The sequence below is a fragment of the Rhododendron vialii genome, chromosome 10a (assembly GCF_030253575.1).
Source record: "Rhododendron vialii isolate Sample 1 chromosome 10a, ASM3025357v1".
Classification (NCBI taxonomy): Eukaryota; Viridiplantae; Streptophyta; class Magnoliopsida; order Ericales; family Ericaceae; genus Rhododendron; species Rhododendron vialii.
The window spans coordinates 569478-580091 of NC_080566.1; the positions used below are offsets into that span (position 1 = coordinate 569478).

The 10614-nt window shown below is 37.9% G+C and overlaps 1 long non-coding RNA gene across 1 annotated transcript; it reads right to left on the reverse strand.

Moving 5' to 3' along the window:
- Window positions 1-1029: 1029 nt before the first annotated feature.
- Window positions 1030-3831, reverse strand: LOC131304151 (uncharacterized). The gene is made up of 2 exons (XR_009192317.1): window positions 3472-3831; window positions 1030-1254 (listed from the first exon to the last, which is right to left on the reverse strand). It is a non-coding gene; the product is annotated as an uncharacterized LOC131304151 (long non-coding RNA).
- Between the last annotated feature and the right edge of the window lie 6783 nt (window positions 3832-10614).

Genomic DNA, 10614 nt, shown 5'->3' on the forward strand with positions numbered 1-10614 from the left:
CCAAATCATACAGATCATTCTTCAAACCAAAAGGCCTTCACGGCCGACACAAAATCAACCACTGTTTTTGGTCCCATATCTCGTTTTGCTTGGACAGCTCGGAGACCGAAATGGGCGTAAGGATTGGGCTGGTGGAGAATAATGAGCCCAATAGGCTTTCCCAATAGGATGCACCAAGATTCTAAAATATTGTACCAGCTGGACTACCGATTTTTCTATTAATGAGGTACCCAAAAATTCTACACCACCACTTACACACGCACTCATAATCATGTGCGGGACATACAATCTTGCGTGGGTCCCGCATATGATTGTGAGTGGGTGTGTGAAGTTGTTGTGTATGTGGGTGTGATTTTAAAAGACTTGGTACGTATGGTACATCCCAATACCGATGAGGTACTGGATACCATTTCGTATTTATTGAAATTCGTGTTATTTTTCCACATCAAAAAATTTAAAGTAGAATATACAATTATATAAAAGAAAAATAAATTAAAAGTGATTCGGTACTATCTGATATTGACCGGTATCGAACCACTTTTAAATTAGAGGGTTAAGATACTGAATTTGGTCAAAATTGTTACATACTGGGTGGTACGGGATTCAAAACCTTAATTTTTTTTTTAGGATGCACAAAAGTGGCTCACTTTCTTAGTGACCCTTCTTTCAGCAGTTCCTTGCGAATGTGAGTATTTTTATATTCAAACCTCATGCCCCCATTGCCCATGAGCACACACCACAGGGAGGGGTCTCATTCACATTTAAGAGTTTAGATATATTGTTTCGGTGACATTCACTGGGACAATTTAGCTGGCATGATTTAAGATGGAAGAGGCTAAAGGTAAGATCAAAGTTCATGTAAACCAAGCACTGACAGGTCCTGGCATTCGTGTTTTTGTGGCTCTCCGAAATTCTTTCAATGACCTCTCCGAAATTCTTTCAATGACCTATGTTTGTCAGAGATAGCTACAGATTTTGATCCAATAACCGATGCCTTAAAGAGCGAACACAAGAAAACACAGTAAAAGATTTCCTGGAACACCTTTTTCAGTGCATATTATATAGTGCGCTTAAAAACACCAACCAAAATTGTTTTGGTCAAAAATTTGTACATGATAGATTGGTAAACCAAAAGAAAATGGAAAAACAAGAAGCTTTATGATATAGTTCCCACGTCCGGTCCAAGACACCTAGTGCTTGTCCTCTTTTGGAAGATCTTTCCCAAGCTCCTTGGGTTTAGCATTCTTCATCTCCCTACAAGCGAAAATCCATTAGTGTTTCAATTACATATGCTAGCCTGAATACAATAACAGAACCCATGTTGTCTCCAATCATTGGAGGTACGGAGGTATATGCTAGCTTGAATGAAAAAGGAAATATGAAAGAAATAAGATGCAATGAGATACGTAGAAAAGCAGAACAGCTGACTAAAGATAGCTTTCACCGTGGCAGAAACAAAAGGCTCGAATTTCTAGACATGCAATATTTACATAAGTTAGAGTGAAGCCACCTACCCGGAAAAAAAGTTACTTCCATTTCCCAAACAATTCGTTTAATGATGACATATCAGATGATCCTAACCAAACTATTGTTTGTCCGCTAAGTATTTATTTCGTGAAGACATATCAGATAACAACTTTAGGTTGTACTGACCAAGAAAACATCATAGCGTGGCCAGCTTGAGAGGGCCAAAACGTAACAGGAACAGAAGCTCATCAAAATGGAGAAGAAAGGTATAGTCTGTGTGAAGAAATGAGCTCAAAGCGGAGTAATTGTCCTCCCAACCGCAGGTTTACTTTTTACCTTCAATTCAGATGTGCGATATTCTAAGTTCCACTATAAACTGGAATGAATCTAATGAAAACAGAAAAGAAGCTGGAGCTGTGAAAGATAAGAAACAGGATGATGAAAACAAAAATAGGCAGAGAAGCAGAACTGCAATGCTTAAGGAAGCTGAAGCTATCACGTGTACTTGATCTTTCCTACTGCCACTGACAAACTCTAGCTAGCACCAGTAGTGGAATTAGCCACAGTTAGACCAACCAAAGCATGGAATTCACTGAACTTAGCATCTCCAAACAGGTCCTACAAGCTCTCTCTCGTTCTCCTTCTCTGCAAACAAAATTCTCCCTTCCATCAAAAACAGACTTCTTGGTGTGTGCGTCATCTTCTCCTGCGACAGGTTTTCTCTCTATCCAGATCCTCACATTCTCCCGCAATCTGGATTTCTGTCTTGATTTGTGGTAACCAGCTGCGACCGGCCACGTATCTCGAATGCAAGCCTTTCTCTCACGTTGTTTTTTCTTGTGTGTGGCCAAAGCTAGTATTGTTAGAGTAGTGAGATTAACACCTTGGTAGAGGAGTTGAACTCCTACCTCCTTACTCCTACCACCAGTGCACCCCCTGATGCCATTGGGCCAAAGGCCACTTGGCGCCTTTCTCTCACGTTTGTTCTACTTCTCTATGAACTTCTGTCAGCATTCTCTATTTGCAAATGATATGCCCAATTGAATGTAGGAGTAACAGTTCGGTTGTCTCTTCCTCACTGGAAGCTATTCACTATTTCACTCTCTTTCTTTTTTTCTGCTATTCCTTAACATAAATTGTATTGCTAGGAACTTCCATGATTTCTGAAATTGGCACTTCAGGTATTTTGCAGGCCCATGACAATGTTTACAGGGAAATTGAGAATGGCAAAGCCAAATTTGACTTGGCTGAACAGATTGAAACCCATTGGAGCTGAAAATTTTGTCTTTCCCAAACAATTTCCTCAAGTTACACCACTGCCATTAGGTGAATGGATGGTAGTATAAACTATAGACAGTACAAATGGCGCAAAATGCTCAAACAAGCAAGAAACCAATGGAAGAACGTTGGTTTAAGTTACCAATCTGTCACAGCTAAATTATATCAATTGCTAGCTATATGGAAACCTAATTCGACATGGTAGCCACTTAGAGATGAGAAATTTGACCTCTATGCTATTTTCTATATAGCCATTGGAGAAGGTACAATTCAAAGCGAACACAAAATGGATTCTAATTACTACAAAGAGCACTAAAGGCATAGGATCATGAATATCACTACACTTCCGCAGAAGGGAAAAGGAAAACCAACCAATCCAATTACAGAAGGACCTTATGAACTATAAAAATTCATGCATATAAATGGACCCAATTTATAAAAAAATAATATCTATTATATATCTATTAGACTATTACCATTATAAAGGGAACATCCATTTGCTGTGGACGTCAATTTTAAGGTTGGCTCGCACATTTTTTTTTAAAAACCATTTGGGATTTTATGCAATCTCAATACTCTTTTTTCATCTTTTGCATTAACACGATTTACCCATGCTGCCATGCATTGTGTGTGCCCGGGCATCTAGTATTCATATTAACATAGACCAGTCCGACATAAGCATATTTTGATGATAATTTTACCATACAAGAAAAAGGAAAAGCATACTTGGCGGCAGCGGAGGACTCTTGTTCGAGCCAGTGTCGGATCTGACGAACGTTTCGCTTGAAGATTGAGGCCGATTGCTTCACATCGCTCCTCATCAGCAGAATCACTGCGCTAACTCCGGCCACTGTCAGAATCAAGTTCGTTAAAGCCATTTACTCTCTCTCTCACAAACCCCAATACTCAATTTCAGTATCTAAAAATTCCAATCCCCTCAAGCACGAATATTCGACTAATAATAAGGGGGTTTCAGAGGGTTCTTGGAAGAGAAGAAAACTACAGTTGAAGTCTTAGGGCTCTTTTAAGTTTGGGCCCAAACATGCTGGTTTGTCTTTGTTTGGGCTTGACTATTAGGACCAGATGAACTTGGGCTCCCACCGGTTTGGTCCATGTGTACAAATCCAAACAAACTTCAGAGGTTACAAGGCCTCCCCTGTTGTCCAAATAAAATGGGATCAACAAAAGTAATGAATTAGGCTTCATTGCGGTCTGTGTAATTTCATCCATCCAAAATTGTTTTTAATTGTTAGATTTTGTTGAAAGTTTCTTCCCGGCAAGAACCTACTCCTTTCCTAAGGTAGAATAGGACAGAAGGGTTGTTGGATTTAAACCATAGTCCATATTCAAAATCTTGAACGAAAGCATACCGGTGCACATTAGATAAAAAAAAAATATTGGAATTATGTGGTAGTTTTAAAATGATATGGAAGCAATTCGCACCAAATTCGAATAACGTTCTTTTTGCCGACCTACGACATAAACGATTCAGATAACGTTGTGGACCTAAAAAGATGGAAGGATGTTGAGCGATGACAATGAGAAAAACAAGACAACAAGACGTACCCTTCTGTTTGGGAGGAGTACGGGAGATCGGATATTGCCTTTTAATTATATTCCTGCTGAGCTCATGAAATTCCCCCCAAAAAAGGAACTACTTATATATTCCAAAAAGAAGGGAAAAAAAGAAGAAAGACAACCACGAAAATATGGCAAAGAAAAAGCACAAGCAAACAAAGTAACAAAATTCTAGCCCACCCATAAATACTACAAAATTCTTCGTTTGGGTATTTGAATAGCGGAACAAGGACTGGAAGGGCGAATATTGACAGTATTGGTCAAGAACATTCAAACGAAAATGAAAGCAAGTTCAAGTTGGTCCAAATTGGGCAATGCTACATTAAAAATAAATAAAAAAATAGAATTTTCGCTTTTGAAAATCTATGCATAATGATGCCAAGGAATTTCTGTTTTTTCCTCAAAGCTAAGTCACGATGGGGATTCTAACAACAAATGAGATATATTAATTTTCTACTTCTTGAAAATATATTCTTACAGTTGGAAATTTGGAGAATCAAAGAAACAAATATATTGTATTAATCTTAACTTTATTAAGGTGGAATATCTTTTACGATCTCTAACTTGTATTATTGTCAAGTTGAGGCTCAACTAAAGCAAACAGCATAGGCCCACTTGCATAAGAATATAACATCCACATGAATACGATATTTGTACCGATCTTCTTCTTTCTTCTTGCACTCATTTTCTTGTTTTTATCCACGTAACAATACCAAGTTACGCCGATCAAAACAACAATTTATACCAAATTACGCTTACTTATTATCTCATTTTTTACACATGAAGCGTATTTTTGTTGTTGGAAGCTGCTTCCACGAGAGGGGGGATGGGTTTTGGAAAATTTCCCATTCTTGTCCATTCAGTCAACTGAAGTGTACTCTTCTAACATAGTATATACTAGTATTTTTTCCAATTTTGGTCCATTATCTGTATTGCTTTGCTCTCTCTCAAAAAAAAAAAACAAAGCAGATCAATCTTGTTATGGATTGTGTTTTCGAATTGCCAAACCAACACACAATGGCACGAAGGAGAAATCAAGAAAGGAACACAAACGAAAATTAAGCACGACAGAGACCCAATTAACTGCGTGAAGTCTAACGTACTTATGATTTTCGTAGGTGTCGCGAATTCAACTACTAGTACCAAAACTGAATCCATCCGATCGAGTACCCAGCCGGAGCTGAGAGGTAGACGTAACACTCGCAAAATGGGGTCAAAACAGGAACTGGGGCTGGTACAAACTTTGACACCGGCCTTTCCTGTAAAGATGTTGGCCCCATGCATCGTCTAAATTAAACCAATTGAACCCGGAAAGACTAGTCACATCCAAAGGCATCGATCGGAAGTTTTTTTGGTCGAAAAGGCATATGAAGTTAACTAGAGCTATCCAACGAAAAAGGAAGCAAAATGTTCTCGCGAATTAGGGTGGCCTACCTACCTTAGAATTAAATGCGTTCTATCTTGTTCAAATAGAGACTTCAAAACCTAATTTACAGGATCGAGCGAAAGGAATTTTTCCTATTTTGATCAATCAAAGGTGCCAAATCGGGGTTACTAAAGATTTATCATTTAAAGCAAACTCATATTCATGAATGCTATTATGCCCTTGTCGACCATTCTTTTTTTTGGGCAATGAATAGTGTCAATTTTGTCAAAAAAATGGCACCGGTGTTGCACAGCTTGCACCCATGTTGGGTACACTCTCTCTCAAATGGCAATTTTGCCATGCTCCTGTGGCAGAAGTATCCACATTTGTGAAATTTGAGAGAATCACCCGATTTGCCATTTCTTTTGCCATTTTAAAAGAATGACAAGGATTTTGACATATGGTGTGATGCTCTTATCCTTATCACATTTCCTAAACGAAATCATATCTCTCTGGATTTTTTTTTTAATAGGATATAATCCACTCCTCCTTTTGCTTGTAGCGTATCTCAAAACATAAAATGCTGCATATATCTAAAAACTTCCCCTACCTTTTAGATCTATTGAAAAGCTTCTCCTGTTTTTTTTTTGTTTTGATAAGTATTTACTATTTAGATTAAGCTTAGAAAATGGATTGTGGGAATGACTTACTTGAACGATCGACTTTTCCATTTAAAAAAACAAAAACGGATAGAGAGGGAGCTTTTGGCAAAGCAGCCCCGGCCCCCATGGGAGGGGATAATAGAAGAGAGAGTCTACCCTGTTCTGTTCCACCGCTTTTCCTACCGCTCTCGATTTCATCGTTTAAAAGTGTTTTTTAGACAGTTCGGATTTTAAAAGACTCTTCCAGCGAATAGTTGGAAGAGTTTTTAAAATCCGGACCATTGATTGCTGAGACGAACGATGAAATTGAGCGTTGCAGAGGGGGGATCGGTGAACCAGAGCAGTAGAGGTAGCACGACGGATGATCTAATCTTTGCGTAAGGGCCATCCTATCCGACTTTTCTAACCCCCATATCGAAATAGGTCCAAATCCTCTATGAGGATACTCTCTGTGAAGATGGTATGAGGGTTTGCATCCAGACCGTCCATCTCGACAATCAATGGTCTGTATTGAAAATAAACTTTTCCGGAGAAGAGTTAATTCTTCCCGGGAAGAGTTTGTTTCTGATTCGGATCATTGATTGTTGAGATGAATGATCCGAATCCCATAAAAATCTTCACACGATCCTCACAGAGGATCTCGATCCGTTAGTATATAGAGATGCATAAAATAAAGGGCTCCAGAGTCCAGAGGTTCCTGCTAATCCTTTTTTTTTTTTTTCGCTAAGCAGGTTCCTGCTAATCTTACCCCGTACAATATCATCTCAACAGAAGAAAACTTATCCGTATTAATTAATTAATATTATTGAAAGTGAAAGAGATCATGATACCCTAGATATTTAATTAGCTGGGGACCACACCACACATGCAGAGGTTCCTGCTAATCTTGTTTATCACAACCTTCCAACCATTGCCCAAACCAACCAGTTATTATATATATATAAAATATGTACGATGGAAGACAGAAAATACTTACATTTTCAAGTTCAAAAAAAAAAAAAAAAAAAGCTAGCTTGCTAGCCCTAGTCTGGCTACTGTAAAGAAAAGATCAATGGAGGGGAGCCGAAAGCTTGAAGGGTACTTCTCGGGAATGAAGCTTGAAAACCCCTTGTATTACTCTGCAAGCAAGGCCCCGAAGCCAAGCACTACTCCCTCTGCTTCTAGTTCGGCAGCTACTACACCTGCTGCTGCTGATTCGGTGGTATTCATAGTCAACCACGACTATGTAACGCCTCAGCCGAAGCAAACGGTTTTTTTATCGCCAAAGGAGATCAGTACTGGTGGCCGAGGCGACTATAGTGGCGGTGTGGCTACGTATGAGAATGTTGATTTGAAGGCTGCAAGTTATATAGCTTGCGTTCAAGAGCGTTTCAGGCTTGAATGAGACAACTATATATATACACACACTCTGTACGTAGTACTATATATCCAAAGCCACTACTGGTTAATTATAGCTGTAATATTTCTGTATATGTACAAGCCATTGTCATCTAGAAAGATATTGATCGCTTATGTTTGTAAAATTATACTCCAGTTTTAAGGTACTATTCTAGTTTTGTAACTATGTCTGAGTTCGGTACGTTTGATCCATCACCCAAGTTTGTAGTTACTATATTGGAACGATAGTGATTCTGAAAAGAAATAATCTAGAATTTATATTTGTAGAATATATTCGATATAACTTATAGTTTACTAAAGTCGAATCAACAAGTTGTAAGTAACTAGACTTATTGATTTCAGGATTCGAGGGGGAGAAAAAATCAGAAACATTCGCTTTTTTAGGTATCTCGATTCGAATGATTTCAGGGTGTTCTATCTTCCACCTCCGACAGCCCCATAAAGTACAAACAAGTAACATTCAAAGGGCCATAGGAGGGGACAAATTAAAGATATGGGTTTCTTTTTCTGGTGAACAAAGAAGAAGAAGAAGATCTGGGCTATGCAAGATGTGGTCCATAGAGCTTGAACAAGCAAAGGCTGCATGGGTAATTGGGTACTACAGTATGGTTCATGGGCCCAATGGAATATCCTTGAAAGCCCAACATAATGAGCCATATAAAGTCTAGCTTTTAACAATTTCGAAAATTTACATTATCAAATCAATCTGCTACCAAGGATGTCAAAAATTGGCATGCGAACCAACTCCAACCAAAATTTCAAATAATTGTGTCATTTGACATTTTATCTTTTATGTCAAATTTGACATCATATGTCAATTTTATTTATTTATTATTGTACTGCTGAACTTCTTAAAATGCTGATGCCTTGTTCTCTTTGCTTTTTTAAAAAAAAAAATTTAAAATTCCCCCTAGATTCTCCCTACTTTTAACATTTTTGTTTCTATCTCTCTCCACTTATTACCCCTACAATTTTTCAAAAAAAAATTCAAAAACCAAACCAAACACAGCATAAATTTGACAAGTTGGTTGGTCTGGGCGCTTTGAAGACGTCAAATTCTAACAATCCAAAAAAGAAATTACGCTAATTAGCCAATTGCCAATGATCTTTCCGACTTGTTCCAAAGCAAAACGGACGCCTTCCCTAGTCGGTCTTTAGGGAACTCGGCCCTTTCTATGGTAGTACCGAATTAAACAAAAATATCCTCTTAATTACAGGATTTCATATCTCCAACTCAACCAACGCGCGCGATAAAGCGTTACCGCATTTTCAGAATTTTGCATTTGTTGGTGAATGAAGTTCGATACCCAGTTGGAAAAAGGACAAAACAATTTACAAGATGCTAATTTTTCCAAATGTTGTATTTTTTCTCATAATAAAAAATGCAAAACTTGTAAACTGGACAGACAAGAAAAGACCCCAACCATAAAGCTGATGGACATGCACATTAGTTTACTGTTAGTATTTTTCTGTCATTATCACTTGGTAACCCAAAGCAACTCAAACCTCAAAACTCCATTCAATTAGTAGATGACAAAGTCAAAATGAACAAAATCTTGGGAGTTGGTACGGACATTCAAAAAAACAGAAAGATGAGTCAACTTTATGTGAGACGGAGGAGTACCAAAAATTTAAAATTAAAATTAAAAAAAGAAAAGAAAAAGAAGAAGAGTACCAAAAAAAAGGAGCACTGTAAAGTTAGTAACTTAGTATAGTTTTATAGTTCTAGTTCTAGCAGTATTTGGTCAAAGGGAAATGGAGTAGTTCGATAAGTATAACTACAAAGTCATGAAAAACAAACAAGCAAACACGTTAATTGAACAGCAGGGAGCTAGGAGAGGACGAGCGTACTTCCCTTCCTCTGCCACTCCACGTGATAGATTAGATGTAACGTAACCCCACTTCTAACTAAATATCTTCTTCTTCTTCTTCTTCTTCTTTAACAATTTTACAACTAAATATCTTCTTCTTCTTCTTCTTCTTTTTCTTTAACAATTTTACTACTACTGCTACTACTATTATTACTACTATTCCATATTCAGTCACAAATATTTACACGCATTTTATACATTCATATTTTTTGATCGAGTCCACATTCACTAAAGATATAGTGTGTATTGACCCCAATGTAAATGAGTTTGTGCAAGTATTTATAATTGTAAAACGATTGCTCTTTTTATTAGTATTAGGGAAAATGACGGGTGCGTAAGAGGGCCGGCTCAGGCCCTAAAAAACAAAAATATTTGATGCAATAGCTCGATAAATTCCAAGACCTAATCGCAGTGATTGCTTGTTCAAAGACTTCAACATAATTGATGGGACTTGATCAAACACTTATTTTCCTCGATCAATCTAACTGAAGATCCAACAGTACAAGATTTTTATGAGCGCAACCAATTCTCTTCTCGACACGACGCAACACAATATGCCATTCCCAAACCATCATCACCGGATATGGATTGAACGTCGAAATCAAGCTTGCGATGCGGAATCAAATATAGTCCGTGCAATAATAGACGACCATGGCCCCCACCCACGATATTTTCTATTGCATTTTCGTTTTCCTCTCTTCATTTTTTTATTTTTTTTCCCAAAAAATATCCCAGGATATTTTGTGTGTTTTGTTTTTTCACTTTAGAAGGTACTAGTGTACTACGTAGTGTATTACTTTTCCAATTTTTAATACCAAAACCCCAGGATTTTTTTTTTTTTTTTTTTTTGATCCGCAAACCCCAGGATATTTTGCCCCAAAAAACTCCTCCCCACAAATATCCCGTTCCCGGAAACGCACACGTGTCAGTTCCCAAAACCAAGAATCCAACCGTGGGTCCCCACGTATACCTCTCCAGATTCCACGTGTCATCC